The sequence below is a fragment of the Otolemur garnettii genome, unplaced genomic scaffold (assembly GCF_000181295.1).
Source record: "Otolemur garnettii isolate 467f Iridium unplaced genomic scaffold, OtoGar3 scaffold00031, whole genome shotgun sequence".
Classification (NCBI taxonomy): domain Eukaryota; kingdom Metazoa; phylum Chordata; class Mammalia; order Primates; family Galagidae; genus Otolemur; species Otolemur garnettii.
This window is the reverse complement of record NW_003852426.1, coordinates 16,666,759-16,689,623: the sequence shown is the minus strand read 5'-3', so window position 1 is coordinate 16,689,623 and position 22,865 is coordinate 16,666,759. Positions and strand designations below refer to the sequence as shown.

The 22,865-nt window shown below is 42.0% G+C and overlaps 1 protein-coding gene and 1 pseudogene across 2 annotated transcripts in view; both read left to right on the top strand.

Moving 5' to 3' along the window:
* Positions 1 to 22,865, top strand: part of RCAN2 (regulator of calcineurin 2) — a 267,905-nt gene that overhangs the window by 128,404 nt on the left and 116,636 nt on the right. The window lies entirely within an intron of this gene.
* Positions 12,953 to 13,048, top strand: LOC111725093 (annotated as a pseudogene).

Below are 22,865 nucleotides of genomic sequence, written 5' to 3'. Positions count from 1 at the left end.
GCAGAAGCTCTTTAGTTTGATCAGGTCCCAATAGTGTATTTTTGATGTTGCTTCAATTGCCCGGGGTGTCCTCCTCATAAAATGTTTGCCCAGACACTGATGATCTTTACCCTGTGTAGGCCTAGCCTAATGTGTGTGTGTGTGTCTTGGTTTTTAACAAAAAGGTTTAAAAAGTAAAATAGAAAATAAAACATTTTAAAATCAAATAGATTTAAATAGAATAAGCATATAAAGGACACATTCTTGTATAGCTGTACAATGTGTTTATTTTAAGCTAAGTGTTATTACAAGGGTTGAAAGTTTTACAGAATTAAAAAGTTTATAACATTAAAAAAGTGATAGTAAGCTAAAGTTAATTTATTATTGAAGAAGGAAAAATATTTTTTGCCACCTATATAAATGAAAATGAGAAATTAAGCATAGGATCAAAAGAAAAGTAGGGGAATAAAACATCATTGTACATGTAATTTATTTTTGTGACCTTATAATCTTTTATTTCAAGAACAAGAAAAAATCAATCAAAATCCTCATACTTAGTTTAAAAGATGGTATATAGAGTAGATTATCTGTTAACCATTGATAAGAGATCAGCAATATAAAAAAGAAAAGAATGACTCTCTGTTTTGACTGAAAATAGTAGGTCAGCATAATTAAATGATCTAACTTGATCTTGAACTGACATTTCAAATTCATCTTAACAAGCCAAGCCTTTGAAGTTCCACTGTGGCATAATTTTAATACTGGGGCTTTTAAGAGCTTTCTAAATAGGCCAGCATCTCTTATAATCTTCAGACTGTCACTGGATATTTAGGATATTTGTTGGGAAGAGCAGGTGTTCTTTTGAACCTTCTCCTTTGAAAAACAAAAACAAAAAACAAACAGTAATTCCACCTGATGGTGGAATGTGACAAGCCTAGAATTATCAATGGCTTGGGAAGAAAAATAACCAAATGGAATGTACTCTTGATAGTACACTGAGTCAAGACCTTTTAATTTCTTAAACCATCTTTAAACCATAACAATAATAATTTACATGTTGAAATAATGGCTTCTCTCCAACTGGGACACCCCCTTGCAGTGTCCTAATTGAATTTGTATGTAATTCTATAATGACTGGACCCTTAGCCAGGATACATAGATCCAAGATAACAAAAAAGAAAAAAGAGAAATCCTTCTAGGAGTGGGGAGATTAGCTGATGTTATGGAGAAATTATTCAAGACACTTGTCAAAGATAGTAAGAAAGACTTTAGTGGTGACTATCACGATAGGTATAAGAGCTATTGCAGTGGGGTCTTGCAGCTGGGGAGAGTGCTTGGGCTCAACTCTGAATACATCATGTGGCTAGTCAGGGGGAATTCATAGCTGAGGAGAGGGGTAGCTCTCCATGGATGGGACATCAGAGATAGGGAGCAATTTTGGCTAAACTGACTAAACTAAGAGGATTCTTGCTAAAGGCCATCCAGGATTGAAAACAGTTCAGTGATATATCCAGAGATAAGACCAAGAGAAGTTCAGGTCAAGTTTAATGAAAGGGGACTGAGACCTGCCTGGGCAAAGATGGTAGCTGCACTGAGAGTGGCTGGGGGCTTGGTTTTATACGGGAGGAAGGTTGCCCAGGTTGCTGGAAGGCTTTGGCTGGCTAGGGTCTTTCCAGCGGAACTCTTGAGATAGGGCCAGGTAGGCCTTTTGTTCTGAGAGGGGAGGTGGGAGAGGGTTTAGGCACTTAACAAAGATGATCAGACATACCTCAGGAGGATAGGGTAAGAAAAATAACCTGATTAGATATCATGGGTGATCAGATGGAAGGTGGAGGATTCTAGACCAAACCAACTAAGCAGTATTTTTGCCAAAATTGAACAACGTGGAGATGAACACAGAAGTCCAAAAGCCAAGGTCTATTTGAAAAGTTCCAGAAAGGCTGAGTAGAGTTTGGGTAAGGAGAGAATCTTTGTCACTGGAAATGAGGAATTGAATAGAAGAGCAAGAGTTAGAGGATGGCCAGTGATCTTTGGGATTTTTCCCCTGGAGCGACCTGAGAGAAATGGCCTCTTTTCAGGGTGTCAGGAAGATGTCTGGTTCCTTCAAGTATCCTGAGTTTAGGAGTTTTGCTTGGAGGAGCCACTTGAAAAATTTTTACATTTCTCAAAGTTCAGAATATATGAGAGTGGGATTTATTTCAAGCTGGGCATCAAAGAGGAAGAAAATAAGAAAGGAAAGGAGGCTTCCTGGGGCAGGAGCCAGAGGCAAACACTGTATTGATTCTGGGTGATTGCTTTGGCCCTAGGAATAGTTACAATCCCACATTCTTGAATCAAAGGACCCAGTTTCAAATCCTGGCCTGACACATGCTAGCTGTATAATCTTGAGCAATTTACTTAAGCCTCCCCACACCTCATTTACTGATGCCTAAACTGGGGACAGGAATACGACCTACCTGGGATGGTTTTTTCTGCAAGTTAAGTCAAATAATGCAAACAGAGCACCTAACTAGCATAATGGCTAACACAGAGAAAGTCACCAATGGTGGTAGAATCATCAAAAATGTGCTTCTGCACAGCCTGTACTCTGGGATTCCTTGAACTGTATACACCCAGTTAGTGCTCGTCAAACAGCTAGCTATGTGCAGTATATCTGATGACTTAGGACTGAGGGAGGGAAATGAAGAACAATCAAATATGTGGAGCTTAAGGTAGAGGATTTTGGCCTTTAAAGTGAGATCTTAAATTCTTAGATCAGGAAGTAGAAAGATATCATTAGGCAAAATTGACAGTTTCCTATTTGAGGTTCACTGGTGTTTTGTCATGTGCCTTAAAGTATAAATGGAAAACATGCTTAAGATGTTTCTCTGTATTTAGACGACCCATAAAGACTGGTCTCATTTGGTTGACAGACGGTGCCTCCTAGGAGGTGACAGAGAGTGGCCTGTCTTCTTTGCCTAGTGCACCCCAGTCCAGTGCCCACAGCTCAGCTCGCAACTCTTTGGAGGGAGTAGCTACAGACGCTGAAGAAGCTGATTTTATGGGAGAACAAACTCCTGCCTTCATGTAGGTGGTCATGGAGGAAGTCAGTTAAGAAATAAGATAATTGTAGTATGTAAGATTGAGACAAGTGTCAAGGAGAAAAATAATCTGGGCAGAGGGATAAGAAGTGTCATGGTGGGAACAGGACTGCCACGACAGGAACCATGGTCAGGGAAGGCTTCGTGGGGAAGGTGACATTTGGGGAAAGACCTGAATGCAATGAGGGAGTGGTTCATGTTGGTGTTGGAGACGCGGTGATTCAGGCAGAGGGAATGGGCTGGAGAGTGCTAGACAGGTTCAAAGAACAAACAGGAGACAGGCCAGTGTGGCCTGGGCTAAGTGAGCAAGAAGGAGAGTGTGTGAGATGAGGTCAGTTCTTCCCAGAACCTTGGCCTGCCATGCACTCCAGGGGACATGGGGCCTCTCTCCCCTTGAGGGTCAGCAGCTCAGGAAGCACATGCTGTTAGCACCCTCAGAAGGGGCACCAGAGCTCTCTGAGTGGACACCACCAGCAGCTACAGATGGGCATGATGGGTTTGATGTCATGGAGACTGATGGGCAGTTTTGTGAGACAGCCCCTAGGGTCTCAGGGCACACTGGGTGAGGCTGAGCTGGCAGCTCGAGTTCCCCTGAGCACTTGGAAACAAGAGTCTGGAGTTTGGGCTACTCTGTTACCCATAGGCTTGTAAGTGTTGGACAACCTGGAGGTGTATCAGACTGTGCAGCTGACTGCTAACCCTGACTATTTGAAAATATCAGTTTGCATTTCTCAGCCTTTCTTCTTTCCTTATCTATGCAGTTTTGGAAGTGATGTTGAAAGGTCCAGGCCAATTGTGGTTCTAACATCACAAGTAAGTCAAGCAGGAAATTTACATTGTGGACCTGTGATCTCCATGTCACCCCTTGGTCCCTCGTCCCTTTCTTTAGTATCTGTGAAGGTTAACCAACATGAAGGGAAAAGGTTTATGAAATAGGCCTATATACTGTAGCAAAAAAAAAAGTGAAAGACTCTGAAATGAACCCAAAAGATGATTGGGTGTATTTAACGAACCCGAGGAGTTTTCTGACACACCTGTCTAGGTTGTCTGATTCTATGGGGCCTCTAGGTCTTTCCCTGTCTCTGAGCTGTTTAAGATCCAGTGAATTTTTCTGGTGCAGATTCAGTTCATATTCCTACCCTACCACAGAAGAAGCCAGTTTTACATATCTTAACCAAATTCATTTTAACATTCCCAACGGCCTACATTTATGTCTGCTTTTTGGATTCTCCTTTAACTTGATTTGAATAACTTAGTGGTTTCCTTATTAATTGATGAGGTAAATACAACTTGTCATTCTACGTTTCATGAGAATAATGATTTTGCTTTTTAAAAATGATTATCTTTCAGCCATGCTTTATAGTTATATCCCTTAACCTAAATGATAAAGAAAATCCCCAAAGATTATATACAAATGCAAAAATTAAATATAATCATTTTCCTGCTGCACTAAGCCACTCATTTATGTGGTTTCCGGGGTGAGTTCTCAGGTGTCTTCATAACTGAGAGAGATAAATAATAAATTGTAAGTCATTCTCATCCTTTAAGATAAATTTCTCTTCATATGTCTTTAGAATTTTCTTTTTGCTTTTCAGTGTCTTTTTGGTATCTTAGTTTATTGTTGTGCACATGATTTAACTTTTTTCCTGTAAGAACAATGTGTTTCTAAGCTGAAATTAATTTAATTGAAAACTGGAGGGTTAGAGATGATGTTTCTCTCCCCAGGCCCTTCAGAGAACAGTTTGCTCAAGTACCAGACATTACACTGCAGCCTTCTGCTCAGCCAATTGATACCGTCCACATGTGATGGACCCTAGATGTGTGATCTATAACCCACACAGGAGAAAGTCAAATAAAACAGCACACACTGGCAGTGTTCTTCACCACTCGAAAAAAAATGATGAAATTCTCCACCTTTGCACTAGAAAAATGATGGTTTTCATAGCAATTTGAGTTCCCAACTCATTCCCACTTCATGCTACTGGATTTCTTTTTCTCAGAGAATTAATTAGTCTCTTATTTCAAAAAGGCATAATGCTTATCACATGCCAGTGAATAGGAGGGCAACGCCTCAATAAGTGTCCATTTTAAAAGTTGGTTTTAATTTCTGGCACCCAATAGAAGTACCAGGTATAATAAATGATAGTTCAGAATATGCATGCCATTGGTGCCTTATTCCCTGATAGGAAGAAGAGGTTGAAGTGGGTTTCACTGGGTTTTCCATGGGTGTACATGAGAGGAGGATGCCATGGATACAATTTGGCATCAGGACATTTTTGTCGGCTCGGTGCCTGTGGCTCAAGTGGCTAAGGCACCAGCCACATACACCTAAAGTGGCGGGTTCGAATCCAGCCTGGACCCGCCAAATAACAATGACAGCAGCAACCAAAAAATAGCCAGGCATTGTGGCAAGCGCCTGTGGTCCCAGCTACTTGGGAGGCTGAGGAAGGAGACTCGCTTGAGCCCAGGAGTTGGAGGTTGCTGTGAGCGTGATGCCATGGCACTCTACCCAAGGGGATAGCTTGAGGCTCTGTCAAAAAAAAAAAAAAAAAAGATATTTTTGTCTCCCTTTATTTTATTTTATTTTATTTTTGAGACAGAGCCTCACTTTATCGCCATTGGGAGAGTGCTGTGACATCACAGCTCACAGCAACCTCCAGCTCTTGGGCTTAGGCGATTCTCTTGCCTCAGCCTCCCGAGTAGCTGGGACTACAGGTGCCCACCACAACACCCAGCTATTTGTTTGTTGCAGTTTGGCCGGGGGCCGGGTTTGAACCCACCTCCCTCAGTATATGGGGCTGGCGCCGTACCCACTGAGCCACAGGCACTGCCCATTTGTCTCCCTTTAAAAGACAAAATTGCAGCAAAGTAACTTATCTCCCCTCAATGATCATTAAGAAATTATCAGCTAGGCCCATGTATCATCATTGTCTTTTGTAAGATTATTGGGACTTGCCCTCTGGAAGCTAAGTTACAGTTAGAGAAGGGAACAAATACAAAATGGAAATATGGAACCATGGTGTACTCAAATCACTCATGTAAATGAAGGCAAAGGAAATGGTCCACCTTCTGTATAGAGTTCCTGATAATGTAAGGTTGCCACGTCTTTGAGAATATTGGGGGTTTCTCATCCCATGGATTGGCATTTTCTTAAAGTGAATGCATGGTTTGCCTTATAATGAAGGGGAAATCCTGGGGCATTTACAACTTGCAGAAAATTCTGGTTATCCATTTATTTTGTCTAAAGTAAATCTGTATTACTTGGATTTTCTCCTCTGGAGCCATATTTTACTCTAAATATAAATCTGTCAGTCACTGAGGTTCCAGAGGTAGGTGAACATTCGTGGCATGTACAGGGTGGCCATAATGTTTGTGTGCAATTTAAAATAGTGTGCTTAAAATTGCACACGAACTTTATGGCCACCCTGTATATTGTCACTACCCTAAGCTGGGCTCATGGCAAATGTCACTCTCTGGTCATGAGGCTGTTCGATGCTCAACTTCAGACTGCTTCTGATCACATTTGTCTGTATGAATTTATCAGAGTTGGTTTGTGAGATGCAACTTATTTCCAATTCCAAGGCTTGAATAGAGATTTAAGTCTCAAATCCCTTACTTATTGATGTTTTTCTCTGTCTCTTAAAACTTTATCTCTGCTAAAATCCTCCAAACTGTGATGATCGGTGTTTGAAAATATCTAATCCAGCTGAAGAAAAATGACCATGGGATTAACGTAAACCCCTCTTCAGGCACCAACAATATCACAAATCTTTCTAATCTCTGAAATAAAACCTTTAGCAGCAGGAACTCTATAATAGCAAACAACCTCCTGGCTTCACTTCTGCCAAGAAAATTCAAACTAATCCAGATATCAACAAATCTAGGTGTTACTTCCCCCCATGAAAGATCAACACCGAGTTCCTGAATACATCGTGCTATAAAAAGTACTTATTTACCAAACTTTTAAACATGTAATTCTCTCTTTCATTAAACAGCCATGTCATTTTATTTAAAATACAATCTGGATATATTTTCAGGTTCCTTTGGTTAAGTCAAGAGCCCAAGGCAGCATCAGCATAGCTAGTTGATAGTTGGTCCAATATGTTATTTCAGATCATAGCAATAGTCAAACTAGTTTTGGTCCTAAAGACAAAACAAAACAAACAAATTTGCAGTTGCTGGTGTGCATATGGAGGGAAGTGAGCACTTGTATTGCTGGTGGGACTACAAACTAATACAACCTCTGTGGGAACTAAAAATCAACCTTCCATTTGATCCCATAATCCCATTACTAGCATCTACCCAGGAAAACAAGAATCATTTTACCACAAGGACATTTGCGTCAGAATGTTTATTGCAGCTCAATTCACAATTGCCAAGATGTGAAAGTGACCCAAGTACCCATCAACCCATGAATGGATTAACAAACTGTGGTATATGTATACCATGGGATACTAAGTACTATTCAGCCATAAAAAGATGGAGACTTTACATCTTTTGTGTTTACCTGGATGGAGTTGAAACACATTCTTCTTAGTAAAGTATCTCAAGAATGGGAAAAATGTATCCAGTGTACTCAGTACTGATATGAAACCAATACACAGACAACTGCATGCCCACACAAAAGAAAAAACACATGTACAGTTTAGCAAGAGGGAAGGGAAGGAGAGAGAAGGAGGGAGGAGGGAGGGCAACTGGCGGGGCCTCACCTGACGTGCACAATGTGAGGCTGTTCGGCACACCCCCTAGGTGAAGGGCTCAACCACAACTTCAACTTTACCTTAGAAATGAAAATAATATAACCTAATACCCTCCTATTAATCTGAAATTTAAAAAAAAATTAAGAAGCTACAAAAACTCACTGATCAAGGTATTTTTAAAAAGAAAACAAAGAAAGCAAAAAAACCCCCATGAAATAAAGATCAGTGTTACTAATAAAAACAAAAAACCAAACAAACAAAAACAATAAAAATCATTGAATCTTTTACAATGTACCTGGAGTTGTAGCATTATGGGAACCCAGTGTGTGCTGTAAGTCAGGGGAGCCAGGTGGAAACCAGTATAGGTCTCCATTAATTAAAAATCAAGCTCTTATCAAATCATTCCCTCTTCCCTTATAGTCTTCCAGACTCTGTCCATCTCTAGCTACTCCCTTGGCTCCTTGTCCACAGAGATTTCAGCGTATTCCACTTTTCTTTCCAGTCTCATTACATGCACCTCTCCTTTCTCTCGCCCTTCCCCCAGGCTAGAGTTCTCCATTTCACTTCTTATACTCTGGGCCTGCTGTGCAGCCAAATTGATTTTCAGGGCTACAATCCATATGGAGATTCTAGAAGCGCAGAGGTGTTTGGAAAATATGACATTGGTTTGCAAGAAGATCTAGCCTAAAACCATTGTGTGATTTAAGGAGCATCCAGATGTTTTGACATAAAACACTTCTGTGCATAGTTGAATTGTTCTTCTGAAAAATCCAAGTCAAGTTTTATATATCCATGGGGCTAAGAGAAAGGCCTAAACACCACTATATAAACACCACTTTATAAAACACCACTATATAAAATACATGAGCATTCTGGAACATAAGGTAGAGCTATATTTAAGAGTCAGTTCTCTTAAAGCTGATATAGTTCCTCCATCATCAACAGATAAGCCATCTTTCTGGATTGTTCCCCGCTGAAGCAAGGTGAAAGTTCATCACATCCAACACAGATTTTGGTTCATTTGTCTGTTTGATGCCAAACAGATGGTACATTGACCGGTTGAAAGCAAAATGTAACCAGTTGTTTTGTACCTTGTAAACCCAATCTCTGTTCCCATTTATCCTTTGAACAAGATTGTCTTCTTCAGAGCAGTTCTTCAGAATGTCTGTTGTCTCTCTCTCTCTTATTTATATCAATCAGCCTGAAGAATCTTAGAAAAAAATTAAAATTAAAAAAATGCATCATGCTCTCTTTAAACTCAAGTCTCCTAAGATGTTTTTTTATAAAAGATGGACCCATAGCACCTGCATTACCCCAGAGCTGGTTGGAAATGCAGACTGGTAGGCTTTACATTTTAACACAATCCCCTGGGGGAATCCAATCACATTAAAGTTTGAGAAACATTAGATTTAGTAAGACTAACAATTTTCCAGAGCATATTAGGAGCTGAAACAAAGGGTTCAAACTTGTGTAGCGTGAAGGACAAGAGAGATAGTGGAAAATGCCTGAACTTTGAGTTGGATACCCCCAGATTTAGATGGGTGTTCTTCCTCTAGCTCTGGGAATTTAGATGATCTATGATAGCTAAGATTTCTCTCTAGCATCTATATGTTGTAACTTGTTATCAAACTATTTCTTTTTGGTGAGAATTAAATAGCCTATGTCCCCCACCCCGCGGCTGGTACCTAATACATGTTAATCTCGTCACCCATCACCTACCCTGTGCCTCCTCCTCACTCTTCATGGCTTTGTCTTTGGAGCATCCCAAATCATTCAGAGCTAAAAAGTATATCGTTTATGTACCTTTTACATCTTCAGACATGGTTTCAATGTTTCTAACTATATATGTCTGGAAAAAATAACATAAATAGCCCAGTTCATGAAATATAATCAGTTTAAGGATTTTGATCAAAAAACACTGGAGAGTTCTGATAGAACTGGAATGAACTCATTGATGAAATCAGTCCATGTTCCAATATTCTGCCTTCCTGTGATTTAACTGGCAAATAGCTCCAGGCTCTAGGCCAAATGGTGACACAGATGAAGAATATCTTTGCTATCTTCTGGCTTCTTAGGCCATCACATTCTTTGCATTTCCGAGCCCAATCACTGCCTCTGTATCCCACTTGAACGTCCAGAAGCTGCCGGTGGGGCTGATCCTGGCAGCCTTGTGCTGTCACTTTTCTCCACCTGATTATTTCTCTCCAACAAAAAAGACTTATTCCAGATTCTGGACTTTCTTATGTCAATGTCACGTGCCCATTATGCTTTAGAGCAATGGGCTCCAAAATGTGCTTTCTGGATCACTAGTAGCATCAGCTGGGTGCTTGTTAGAAAAGAAATTCCCATGGCTCCACACTGGACTTAAAGAATCACAACCTGCAGGGTGAGAGCCCAGAATTTTGTGTTTTAATAAGCCCTCCAAATGGCTGTGATGTCCTCAAGTGTGGGCACCAACTATACTAGAACTAACTGCAGAGTGGACGAGACTGTGGGACTGGGTACACAGCAACTTTTCCAGCTTTAATACTCCCCAAGACGTCATCCGCTTTGCTGGTTTTCTACCCTGGTTGCATACTGGAATCACCCGTCAGTTTTAAAAGATACTGTGACTTAGGTCTCAGCCCTGGAGAATAGAATTGTATGGCCTGGGGTGTGGCCTCGGCATTGGGATTTTTCTTATTCCCCCCATGATTCTAAAGTACAGCCAGAGAGAGCTGAGACTCACCAACCACCACCATTCCTGGCAGCATATTCAAATCACTGGTGAGCTCAAACAGTACCGCAGTAGCTTTATTTAGACCGTATTTCAGACAAATTGAAAGTAAATCTCCTGGGGCCTGAGCATCTATAGGTTGTAAAAAGTTGCCAGATACATTAGGAGGTAGAGCTGGTGTCCTCAAAATACGGCCCGTGGGCCATGTGCAGCCCGCCTAGGACATATATCTGGCCCGCCGGGTGTTTCTGCCACCACTGCCTGTCAGCAGCCAACTGTCCTGCCCTCCAACAGTCTGAGGGACAGTGAACTGGCCACGTGTTTAAAAAGTTTGAAGACCCCTGAAGAGGATCCCTTGTCACATTTAATGCCTACTTGATAAGTGAGAACATAGGAAACACTCCTCCCCTCAAGTCCATGCTCAAGGTCCTGCCTGCTAATGGCCCTGCCCCTCCTTCAGGGCACTCACATGTTAACGGGGACGCTCAAGCAAGGCTAGAGAATCCCAGGCCCTTTCACAGTCTTTGGAGACACCTCAGGGCCTAGGGCCTTCCCCCACTCCCCCAACAAGCTGCGGCAGGGAAGTCCTTATAAAGTGTGCTCCTGACACTTGGTGGAAGGTCCCAAATTCACACTGTGATCATTACTAGAGGACTTTCTTCATTGATTTAATACATTTTTTTCTTTACCCCATAGAATTTATAAAAGTAGGAGAAAGGATTTCTGCAACAGGGTCTAAGGCAGCTTTAAAATGCCACAACCGTCATTCCTAGGACCACAAAAGTGCTTTCGCCTAGATAAATGTCATCCTAGACCTAGGGCATCACCGGGATTATAACGTTATTGAATTTTCCATCTGTACCTCTAATTTGCATGTTGTAAAAATAAACTAAAGATTTTATACAAAAATTAGTTCTGAGGTGACCGGATAGATTTTTCCAGTTTGCATTAAGCCAGTGCGTCCTCTGGTAAAGGAAAGGAAAGATAATATCTTGCCTGGAAGCTGGAAAAGACATCACCCGAATCTCTCCTGCTCTGGACAAGGTGAAAGCAGACTGCTTTCCAGAGAGGCCGCCTTGTCCTGGCCTCTTCCTATGTCGTCTTCCTATCCCAAGCAATGTGCGGTTTCCATCGGAGACTCCTACCAGGGTTTGGTACCCTAGTTGAGTTCTTATGATCATTTACAAGCACCCCTGCTTCAACGCTTATTAGCTCTGTGACCTTGAACATGTCGACCTCTCTGGCTTGAGTTCTTGAGAGGACTGGGTGAGTGATCACAGGTTTTAAAGCACTCAGGGCCTGGCGTGCCATGAGCGATATAAATATCTGATGTTTTATTACCATCAAGCACATTTCCTACTGCCATCGTCTCCGACCTTAAGGAAAACAACTGGCCGGTGGTAGCCTCTTCATTAAACATAAAATGAGAAATCTATTATATATTAAAATCATTAACTAATAAATATTACTGATTAGTAACTAATCCTACAACGGAGACTTAGTTTCTATTTCATTAATTACCTTAGTGACTCTCTAAATTTCCACGTAAATTTTAATGACATAACCAGAAGTGGACACTTCTTTGAGGCCTGCTGAACCGCCAGGCTAGTGGGAAACTCCAGATCTAGCCCTCTGAACTCCACTTAGTTGCCCTGAGATTTATCTTCAGCCAGGGTGGCCAAACATTCTGGCATGCCTGGAACAGAGGGACAAGTTTTTTGCTTCCTTTGGCCTGTGGCCAGCTGGGCCCTTATTTCTTGGCAGAGGCAGGTTGGTATGGCAGCCTGCTCTACCCCAGATCTTTAATACTAAGATACCCAAAGACCTAGCGGTGACCAGCCTACATAGCAGAAAGGGTCAAGTTTGCTACATTAGAATTACAAGAACCGAATAGATGAAGGCTAGCCTCAGAAACTAAATATGGGGAAACAGGAATGGGCTCTCTGATTATCTAGCCATTGACTTTAAAGAGAGCCCTGAATCCCTCTGAGTTTCAGTTTTCTTCTTTGGTAAAATGAGTGTGAGATAATGTTGCACACACATTAGGCTGATGGGATAACATACGGCTGTAAGGAAGCCCGGTGTGTTCCTCTGTGAGTGCTCGCTATTGACAGGCCCTGAGCTAGAATCCTGTTTCCCCCGTTTACTCACTCTCCAGGAGTCTGCCTTTCTCATCAGTGAAATTGGGAATCCCAGCCTCCCAATGCAGAGCTTCCTGGCCCACCTGGGACACAGCCAGCAGGGACTCAGGCTCATGCACCCTCAGCCCTGTCCCAGGGACTGCCTCTGTATTGGCGAGGAGTCTCCCAGGGGAGTTCTGGTGGGCTGGAAAAGAAGTTCTCAGCCCTGGATGCACGTTAGAATCACCTGAGGAAGCTTAGACAAAGATACCACCATCTGCGGAGGCTGACTCCAGACCAAGGGAATCTGAATCTCACAGGGAAGACCCAGTATCACTTTTTTAAAGTCTTCACTGGATTCTTTTGTCATTCACAAGTGTGATGTTTGGGTTTTCACACTTGTGTGTAAGATGTGCCACTTTGTTAAGATATTGGCATACTACCTAGCTTATGTGACAGAAGAAAAGTTTCCTTGGGCCGGAGGGAGGGCACATAGCTGCCCCAAAGAGCAGGCATCTCCAGGGTACTCAGTACTAACAGGAAAGCAATATACAAACAACTACACGCCCACACAAATGACAAAATGTAAATATAGTCTAGCTAGGGGGAAAGGGGACTAGGGGACAGGGGAGGGAAATCGCTGTGAGGAGGGAGGGTGATTGCCAGGATCTCACCTAATGCACACAATGTGAGGGTGTTCAGTGTGCCCTGGGTGGAGGGCTCTCCTCCAACTTGGACTTTGCCTTAGAAGTGAAAACAGTGTAACCTAAAAATGTGTACCCTCATATTAATTTGACATTTAAAAAGAGCAGACACTAAGAGATAGAGCTATTTCATTGGCTCCAGACCCATCCTGAAGACAGAGACTCTGAGTCAGTCTGGCCTTCAGGCATAGCATTCCTCAGTTCGCCCTGCTCATCTGGGCAGGTCTGTGAACAGGAGCTTAAATCGCTCCCTCTTTTCCAGACATTCCACTTCTTTAGTCCCTCGCCAATTCGTGGACTCAGTCCTTGAGAAGGAAGGCCTTGGCTTACCCTCAGGACGGCTCAGCCTATGTCTCCATGAATGTGTGTTCTGAAATTACTCTGGAACCTCCTCCTTCTTAAGGATGCCCTTTGGGGGCAGCAGGATGGGTGTCCAGCCAGCTGGGTTGGGAGGAAGGGCCTGGCCAGCTGACCTCTCAGCTGTTCAGACCAAGCCTAGAACTATACACATTATTTCCTCACTTTGGTTTTTAAGCGATTTAACCAGAAAACCTTCTGCGGGTGGGCCTGGCTCTGACCAGTCCAGGCTTCACCTGGGCAGTGTGTGGTTTGCTGCCCAGCACCTTTTCACTCTCTGCCTTCTTTGGCACTCTCAAAGTGACTAGCTTCTCAGGTAATCCCGTGAACAATGCAAGTGGGAAAGTCGAAGATTTCCCAAAGCTTTCTTAAAGGCTGGTCACTTTGCGACACTAGGCTTTGAGTGATATGTAGGCAATGTGGAGAATAAGCGATTTTCAAAGTATTTTTAGCTATAACGGGGCCTAGGCCTGAGTTTAATCATGACCTCTTGGAGGGAAAAGGGCCATAGACACCATTTCAAACAACTTAGAGGCTGTCAAGGGCTGACTGTCCTAGCCCGGGTGGCAGGCTCAACTGACCAGTAGAGCCTCATTCCCCATTCCTAGTCCAAAGTGACTTCTGCTGATACCAAAGCCTCTACTAAAAGGCTTCTAGAACCTACTAGGGATCCATGAGCCACTTGTTTCTGCATCTTACTATGGGAGAAGAGTCACCCTAGTTTCTTCATATTCTCAAAGTGGTCTTTGATCCAAACTTGATAAATAACCAGATTTCAGGCCCTTTACAATATAAGAAATTTACTTTAAAGTTTCATTCATAATGATTAGTAGACATACGTGTGGGGCATTAAGGAAATAAGTATTACATTACTGTGGCAATTCTGCAAGTCAAAAGTCTGACCTGTTGAGTCACTGAAGTCTTTATGCCATAATGTGTTGTATTTCTGCCGCTACAAACAACTGCTGGGAAATTCTTAGGGTTATATAATGTCCATTCCAATATGATCTAGGAATTATTTCCAAAGTTAACCTAACATTTCACCTGCCACAGATGCAATCTTTCCCCTGAGAAGTCTCTACAGGTTTCCTAGAATATTAGAAAGCTCGTAATAAACATTTTGTTCGGTAATTGAGATGTGTTTTGTTACTGTGAATATAGCAGGCCAAACGTGAGAAGGCTGTAGCACAAGTAAACATTGGGTGGCTACTTGGCCAAGGTCAGGGACTGTCTACCTTGGCCTCACTTTGCTATCACCTGGGAGGTTTAAATAAAGACTGATTCTGTAGTCCTACCCCAGAGATTTTGGGTCACTTGATCCAGAGTATGGTCTGTGCATCAGCATTTTTTAAAACTTTTTCTTTTGAAATAATAATAGACTTTTATAGAAAGTTGCAGAGGCAATGCAAAGAGGTCCCTTGCACCGTCTACTCAGCTTTCCCCAGTGGTAACTTCTCATGTGACTATAGCCCAACATCACAGCCAAGAAATTGACATGGGAACAATAATGTTAACTAGAAGACCACAGAACTGATTTAGATTTTACTAGTTTGAGCTTCAGGACTCTTTATAGCTCCTCAAATGATTCTATAAAATAGTCACAGTTGAAAACTTTTGTCCAAAGTGCTGGTTAAGCTTCCCTCTACTCACAATTCAGGGCTTCTGTACACATGTATACATACTCATAGTCAAACTACAATACAGTACACACATACACACTAAGTTAGACTACATCATACATACACATCCTAAAAACGTGAGACCTTCACTAACAGATTACAGGATTAAAGTGACTGGCATTTAAAAGCAAACTGAACTGGTGGAAAACTGCACTTCACAATTGTACAAGATAGATCCTGGTTTAGATCCTATGTCAAATAAAAGACGCCTGCCATCCCTGAGAAAGTAAACTAGGGTTTATGACTCCCAGAATTAAAGTCCGTATCGTTAGTGAGAAGAAAATTCCATGGGTTTTGAAAATGTCATTTGTACCCGCAATTTAGGCTTTAAAGTCTGATGACATGGTGAGAAACTTCTTGCATGCATAATTATGGATATAAAATTCCCATTTATCATGCTCCAGATGCATGTAAACAGCTGCTGTTCTCTGTAAATAAATCAGTGTTTCCTTCTCTGCCGCCTGGGAAATTAAACACTGTCCTGGGCAAGTTTCCATACTTTTCCTCTTCAAAAAGAGTTGAAATAGGTATTAATCAGGGAAGCAGTGAGAGTAATGAATAACCCTTATATCTCATCCTGGCATCTTCTCTCCAATATTAACGGTGAGGTTCTGTAGGGACATTTGTAACCATAACAAGCTCCAAGCTGAACTTGGGTCAGGGTACAAAAACTTGCCCTCATCTTATTGAAAAAGGAGATTTCTCCATATGTGAAATGAAGCTTCCGTCCGGATAATGGATGTGTGGTCTTCTGGGATTTATTGACTGAGGATGGCCTGTGCATGACGCATCAGATTCCACCTGTTCCCCGGCACCTGGGCTGCAGTCCGTGTACTGATATCGCAAGATCTTTGGGTTCAGATGTGGAATGGGTGACTCTTGTCTTCAGAGGACTCCCCAGACTCCTTTTCTGAATGTTTTCTTCCTTTTCAGTGACACAACCTCTTTCTCCCTGATTCCCCCAAGGTACTCAGTGTCCCTGTGTTACCGGACAACTTCCTGCTCCCGACCGGGAGTCTGGATCTCCCAGGGGAATTTTACCTGGATGATTTCCCTAAAGTGATGGAGTACAACGAATGTTTGAGTCAGAGTTTTGAGACTATTCTCTCTACCTGACTTTCTGGGGACAGGGTCAGGTTTGGAATGGCATTTACAGGAGCCTAACAAGGCTGCTGATGGCCCTGGGGAGACGGTAGTGGGGTCTCACTACTGATGTAGCCTCCTGGGCCTATTTAGGTCACTTCTAGGGTCCCAAACCTTCAGTCAGTCCCGGGAAAGGAAGAAGACTGGGATGTGGTGGAAGGAAAGAGGCTGTCCTCAGAGATTGGATACAATAATCATTCTCTTCTCTTTATTCCATCTGTTGCCTCCCCTTTTTACTTAATTAGCTGTGAACTTATAGAACTCTGAGTAAAGTCATTTAGACATGTTGATTATAGTTGATTATAGTTCAACTGGATTAAGACAACAGTATTTTGGGTGTTCACCAGATCAAAGGTTTCCCATATAGAGAGAAAGTGATCAACTAATTAGCATGATTTCAGACATCCCAGGAGAGGCCTCCCCAAGATTCCGTAGCTCAGTGGGGAGTTCCTCAATGACATAATTTAATGTGCTCATGGCTTATGCTGGGGGGAGCTGCTGAAATCCAGCCATATTCTGAGATAGGTAACATTATTTTAAACGTAAGATTCATATAGATACAGCATATTCGAAGTATCTGATCCTGTCTAGAAGCAAGCATTGAACCCGGGGAGAGGTAAGGGATAGAGAACACTTGGTCCTGAGGACAAAGAGAGGGAACTTTCTGTGGAGGGTGGGAGCCATGGAAAAATGTCCCCTCCTTTCAATTTCCTGGCTTTCTAACTGCCCCACCCTAATCACAATAGTAAACAAAAACAATCTAAAGCATCAGCTCCCTGGATCATCTAGGCCTGGAGCAGGTGCTTCATCCTCTTTGCTTTCATCCATCATTGCCAGCAGTATCTATTATCTGGGTCCCACCTATTTTCCTGTCCGTGAGCTGGCTATTTTGCTGGCTTGGTGATGTGTGCTGTTTACTAGAGGAGCTATTAAGTTTCTTACCTGTGTATCTTGTGAAAGCTGCAGCTAGAAGATAAAGCTTCTTGGATTGTGGAGCATTGGTGTACGAGAGAATTTCAAGGACGTGGCTTCCTCCACACTCCTGCTGCAGAATCTAGATTAGAATCAAAATGAAATGTCCATACTAGCTGCCCTTACAGGTTTCAGTGCTCCACCACAATGAAACAGATTTCAGGCTTGAAACATTTTGACTAGGACACTAGATCATTAACAGGTTTATGTTCTGAATTAAAACTCAGATATCACAAAGAAATGCCTGTAAAAGAACAGAAAGGTTTGGCTGTAAATTGTCACTTGCTAGAAGGATTCTGTATACAGAATGACAATAGCTGGCCAGGTTGTACAAACATGAACTTTGGGGCTAACTATAGCTAGGTTAATATTCTGGCCTCATTTACTAGCTAGGTGACTCTCAGAAAGTAATTTAACCTTTGCTTTATATCTTATAATTCCAAGGCCGATTGGTCCTACAGATAAAATGATAACTAGCATGTATGCCAGGGCCCTTTTGGGGTCACTTTACCGTGTTAACTCATTTAAGCCTTCTAGCAATCCTAGGAGGCAATACTATTGTTACACACAGGAAACTGAGGTAGGGAGAGGATGACTTTCCCAAGGTCAAGTTCATCAGTATTCTCATAAAAGGCAGTGTAGTACATAGTGGTTAAGTTGATGAACTCTAGGCCAGACTTTTGGGGTTTGACTTCAGGCTCCAGTGTTAACTAGCTTAGAATAGTGCCTGATACATAAAAACTTCTAGGTTGCATTTTACTCCGAGGGAAATAGGACCCTTCCTCGTGTTATTGATATAGGAAGTGTCTGCTGATTTCAAACTAATTTCTAGTTGCAGACACAAGAGCTGTTTCTACTCAATTCCTGAAACAACAGTGACTCCTCCATATCCTTTTCAGTGGCTTTATTCAGTCCATAGCTCGCCTCAGCATGTAACGAATTAGATCACTTTTACCATTTCTATTCTTAGAGTATACACATAGAGTCAAATGCCCAGAAATAATGTGATTTATATCAAATGATTCTCCTCACTTGCTGTGTCTCCAGAATCACTCACTCCTCTCCCTCTACACAGCTAGTGGGTTTGCCTGCCCCAGACTCAGAAGGGCCTGTCTTCATCACCAAGTATCCTCTCCTCCAGCTACTCTCTAGACACATCTGGCTGGCCTGCTCACAAACCAAGCAAAATCTCTTGACATCCACCATGGCCCTGTAAGAGAATCTAGGAATGAATTATATCCCACAACACGCTATTCCTTGGCGATACTCAATGTCAGGGTTTTGCTCTAGTTTCTAGCTCTTCCCCATTTTATTATTCATCAGATATTTATTAAGGAGCTACTATATGCCATACACTTTTATAGGTGCTGGGGGTGCAACCTGCAAGCAACCATCCATGTTCCTGCCCTTGTGGAGGTTAATGATGTAAGGGAGAAAAGTCAATAAAACAGTAAACAAATAAATATATGATGTGGTAGTGGTTGTAAATACAAGTGGGATGAACAAGGCAGGACGTGGTGCGAGAGAGCGAGGTGCTAGAATGGAGTCAAGTGGGGCCAAAGCAGAGGAAGCGGGTTGTTACCAACCACAGTGAAAACTGTGGACCTTGTTCTTAGTATCCTGGCTTCTATGTAAAAATAGATTGTATTGGAATCAGAGAGAGGAGGCTGGGAAACTAGTCAGGAGGCTCTGACCTTGGTCTAGGTGAGAGACAACGTCTGTCTGAACCAAGATGACAGAGGTGGAAGAGGAAAGAGCGGTCGGATCCGAGACGGACTTTGGTGGTTCAAGTCACCACGATATGCAGGTGGGTTGGACGTGAGTGGGAGAAAAGAGAACCAGCAAGGAAGACTGCTGGGTGGACATGCTGCCGTCCCCCGAGATGGACACATTGTTCACTTGTGCTGGCTGTGATATCTGCCTTTCCTACTGGCCTTCAAATTCCTCTGAGACCAGGAATCCTTAGCTATCCTGTTTTCCTCTCCTCTTTTTCTCCCTTACTAGTAACTCTCATCCTACTTCACTGGTAGTAAATAAATGCACAAAGAAGCCATCAAGCAAGTAAGTATAATGCATACGATGTTTATTAGTGAATAAATAGAAAATATTAACATTTGTTCTGGATTTTCTGTATGATTTGGGAAGAAATAGCTCACTTTCTGACTCAGTTGTCCTATTGAAATAGGATTCCTCATGTTTGTATTTGTAATGGCAATGCAGTATTAATACACTTAGTGGTGGGTGGCAAGTGGTTTGGGGGTAAGAGCGGAGAGTACAGGAATGGAGAAAATGGAGTGGGGATAATTTGGGGGGAAATGTCTTCCTGAGGTGTCATTTAGTATCATGCATTTCAGACTCGGAAGGTACCTCGTCCCCACCCCTGCTTTCACTGGCAGACATTGCAGACCGCTCTTCCCTGGGTCTGCAAACGGCCTCGGAGCCTTTCTCATCAGAGCACGCCAAGGTGCTGCCCCTGCCTGACCCCATCCCCTCAGCTGACAGTGGAGGAAATTAGAGCCCAGAGATTAATGAATGACTGTTACTAAATCACCAGGTTCAGTGAGCAGTGGGGACAAAACCAAAGCCTGAACCTGAACCCGAACCCTGATTCCCAGTGACAGAATGATCTGGGCTCTGGCAGCAGCTCCGATGTGATGGGAGGACGCTTCAGGGGCGGGAGAAGGGCCAGCAGCAGTGGGGCTTCAGAGTCAGCAGTGAGGCAGGGAGGCTCCTCAGAAGGGGAGAGAAAGGGATCCCAGAGCCTCTGGCCTCAGTCCATGTTTTCTGTACCACAGCGTGAAGGCTGGCTATGGTCTAGTATTCTGGGCTCTTCTGACTGTTTAAAGACAAAGGTCATATGCAATGAAATCATGGAGCTGGTGATCTGATACACTCATCCTGCCCTCCAGGGTGTACTTTCCACCTTTATTAGATACTTGAAGACTTAAAAAGCACTCTCTCACTGCCTCCTGTGTCTGGGTTCAGCCACCTTAGATACAACACAAAAGAGTTGTTGGGCCGCCACCTGTGGCTCAAAGGAGTAGGGCGCTGGCCCCATATGCGGGAGGTGGCAGGTTCAAACCCAGCCCTGGCCAAAAACTGCAAAAAAAAAAAGAAGAGTTGTTGAATTTCCTTCACACAGAAAATGACGCCAACGTTATTTCAATTGTTTTACTAGATGCACCATCACTGGAAATCTCGTCTTCATGGTTGAAAAGGACAGCTGCTTCAGTTCAAATCACAATATAGTATTCTGCCCCAGTCCTAGACGTAACCAAGCAGTCTCTCCAGACTTTGAACAATAAAAGGTCTCTCTTATTTATTCTCGCACAGGCTGGATGCTCATTAATATGGCAAGAAAGAAATGCAGCTTTTGTTCTCTAGAAAAGTTTCTGTTAAGCAGACATCTCTTAGTGAAGCGAAGGCTGGGTGCGACAGTGATCTTTAAGCTGCTCTCTACCCTGCGAAACAGGGACACTCTGAACAATGACTGGTCTCCATCCTTTTTTTTTTCCCCCCAGAATTCTTTGGTAGACCATTAAGCATTTTTATGTAGTTGATAATTCTATTTTTGTTAATAGAAGGTTGTCTTAATTTGAGATTTTAGCCAATTGGAATATTTTAGATAACAAGGAAAATATTATTAAACATAAGACAGAAAAAATGCCTCTCCTTATAAGATACATGGGAGATACTTGTTTGTTACATTTTTGTTGAGATTGCTGATACAGGCAGCCCTCGAGTTATAAACATCTGATTGATGTACCACTCACACTTACGAACAGAGGCTGTTACAGGTAAATGTACATCATAATCCAGTTTTAGAATAATTTCATCCGAAAATGTCCCTCATGCTCTTTTCCAGACAATTCTCTTTGTCACTCCTGTGTCCAGGCAAACGTTATTCTACTTCCATGGACATTTCATATAAATGAAATCATGCAATATATGGTCCTTTGCTTTTTTTTAGCATAACGTTCTTGAAGTTCACCTGTGTCATAGCATGTCAGTAGTTTATCCCTATCTATTGGTGAATATCAAATGTTTCATTGTATGAATAAACTACATTATGATTATCTGTTCACCAGTGATGGACATTTACATTTCTACATTTTGGCTATAATAATGCTGCTATGAACATTTAGAAACATTTGTGTCAACCAAAATATGTTTTCATTCAAGTCTATTGAAGTATTTTCCAAAGCACCTGCACCATTTTACTTGCTCACCAAGAATATATTAGGGTTTGCCTTTGTATTTGAAGGTCAACTCTTACTGCATTTAGAAATCTAGGTTACAGTTTATCTTTTTTCTTTATTGACTTTAAATGTGATGTCTTGTTGTATTCTGGCTACCGTTATTTCTCATAAGGAGTCAGCGAGAATTCTCACTTTTGTTCCCCTGTATGTAATGCTTTTCCCCCCTGCTTCTAATACTTTCTCTTCACTTCTGAATTTTAGGAGTTTATGACACATCTCACTGTGGTTACCTTGGGTTTGATGAGCTTCTTGACTTTTTTGCATTGATATCTTTAATTAACTTGAGGAAAGTCTTGGCTATTATTTATCCATATATTTCTTCTGCATCATTCTCTCTCCTTTCTACTTTTAGGACTCTGAAGTTTAGAATAATTCATATTGTCCCACAGACTTCTTTTTCTTTAAGTTTGGTCTGGATAAAGTATTAGTTCTACAGACTTGCTCATTGGATGTGCCTCTTGGGATTCTAATCCATTCTACCAGCCCCCATGAAACTGAGAGCTTCCTACGAGTACATCTGGTTTCTCCTTACACCTGTCAGTGGGGGGTTCTTCTTTCTCTTACAACTGTACCAAGGATGGAGGTAAACATGTGCTTCTTCCTCCATGGGAAGGGCTCATTGCTTTATGAAATTTAGTTCTTTTAGGTTTATCTTTCATCAGATTTCTGGTGTGGGGAGTGGTTAAAAAAATCTACATTTGTATAATTTATGTAGCTTGTTCTTATTGAGAGAATTGCAATGGTTTTCTGCAATTTTTTATATTCAAATGATAGTGGAAGTCAGTCTCTCTCTCTCTTTCTCTCTAAGGGTCTTATATTCTAGAAAGCTTGTTCCAAGTTACATTTTCACCAATAGGGTATTGAAAGGTGCATTTTTATTTTACCAAAAATGACAACAAGAATGATTTAAATACATTTCCCAGAGACATGCTTATTAAAACTTCCTTCTTGATGAGTTGAGTTACGATTCTCTTATCTAATTCTGTGCCAGTGTGGGCTCCCCTTACGGTCTTTTTATTCCCTTGACCAGAGCCAGTCTTCCATAGCCAGCTTTTTTTACACTCCACCACTATGGGACCCCTCAAAAGACATATCTCAAAGGAAAAGCATGATTTCTCAAAGTTCCAGAATTTCCAAAGGAGCCCCCCATACCCAT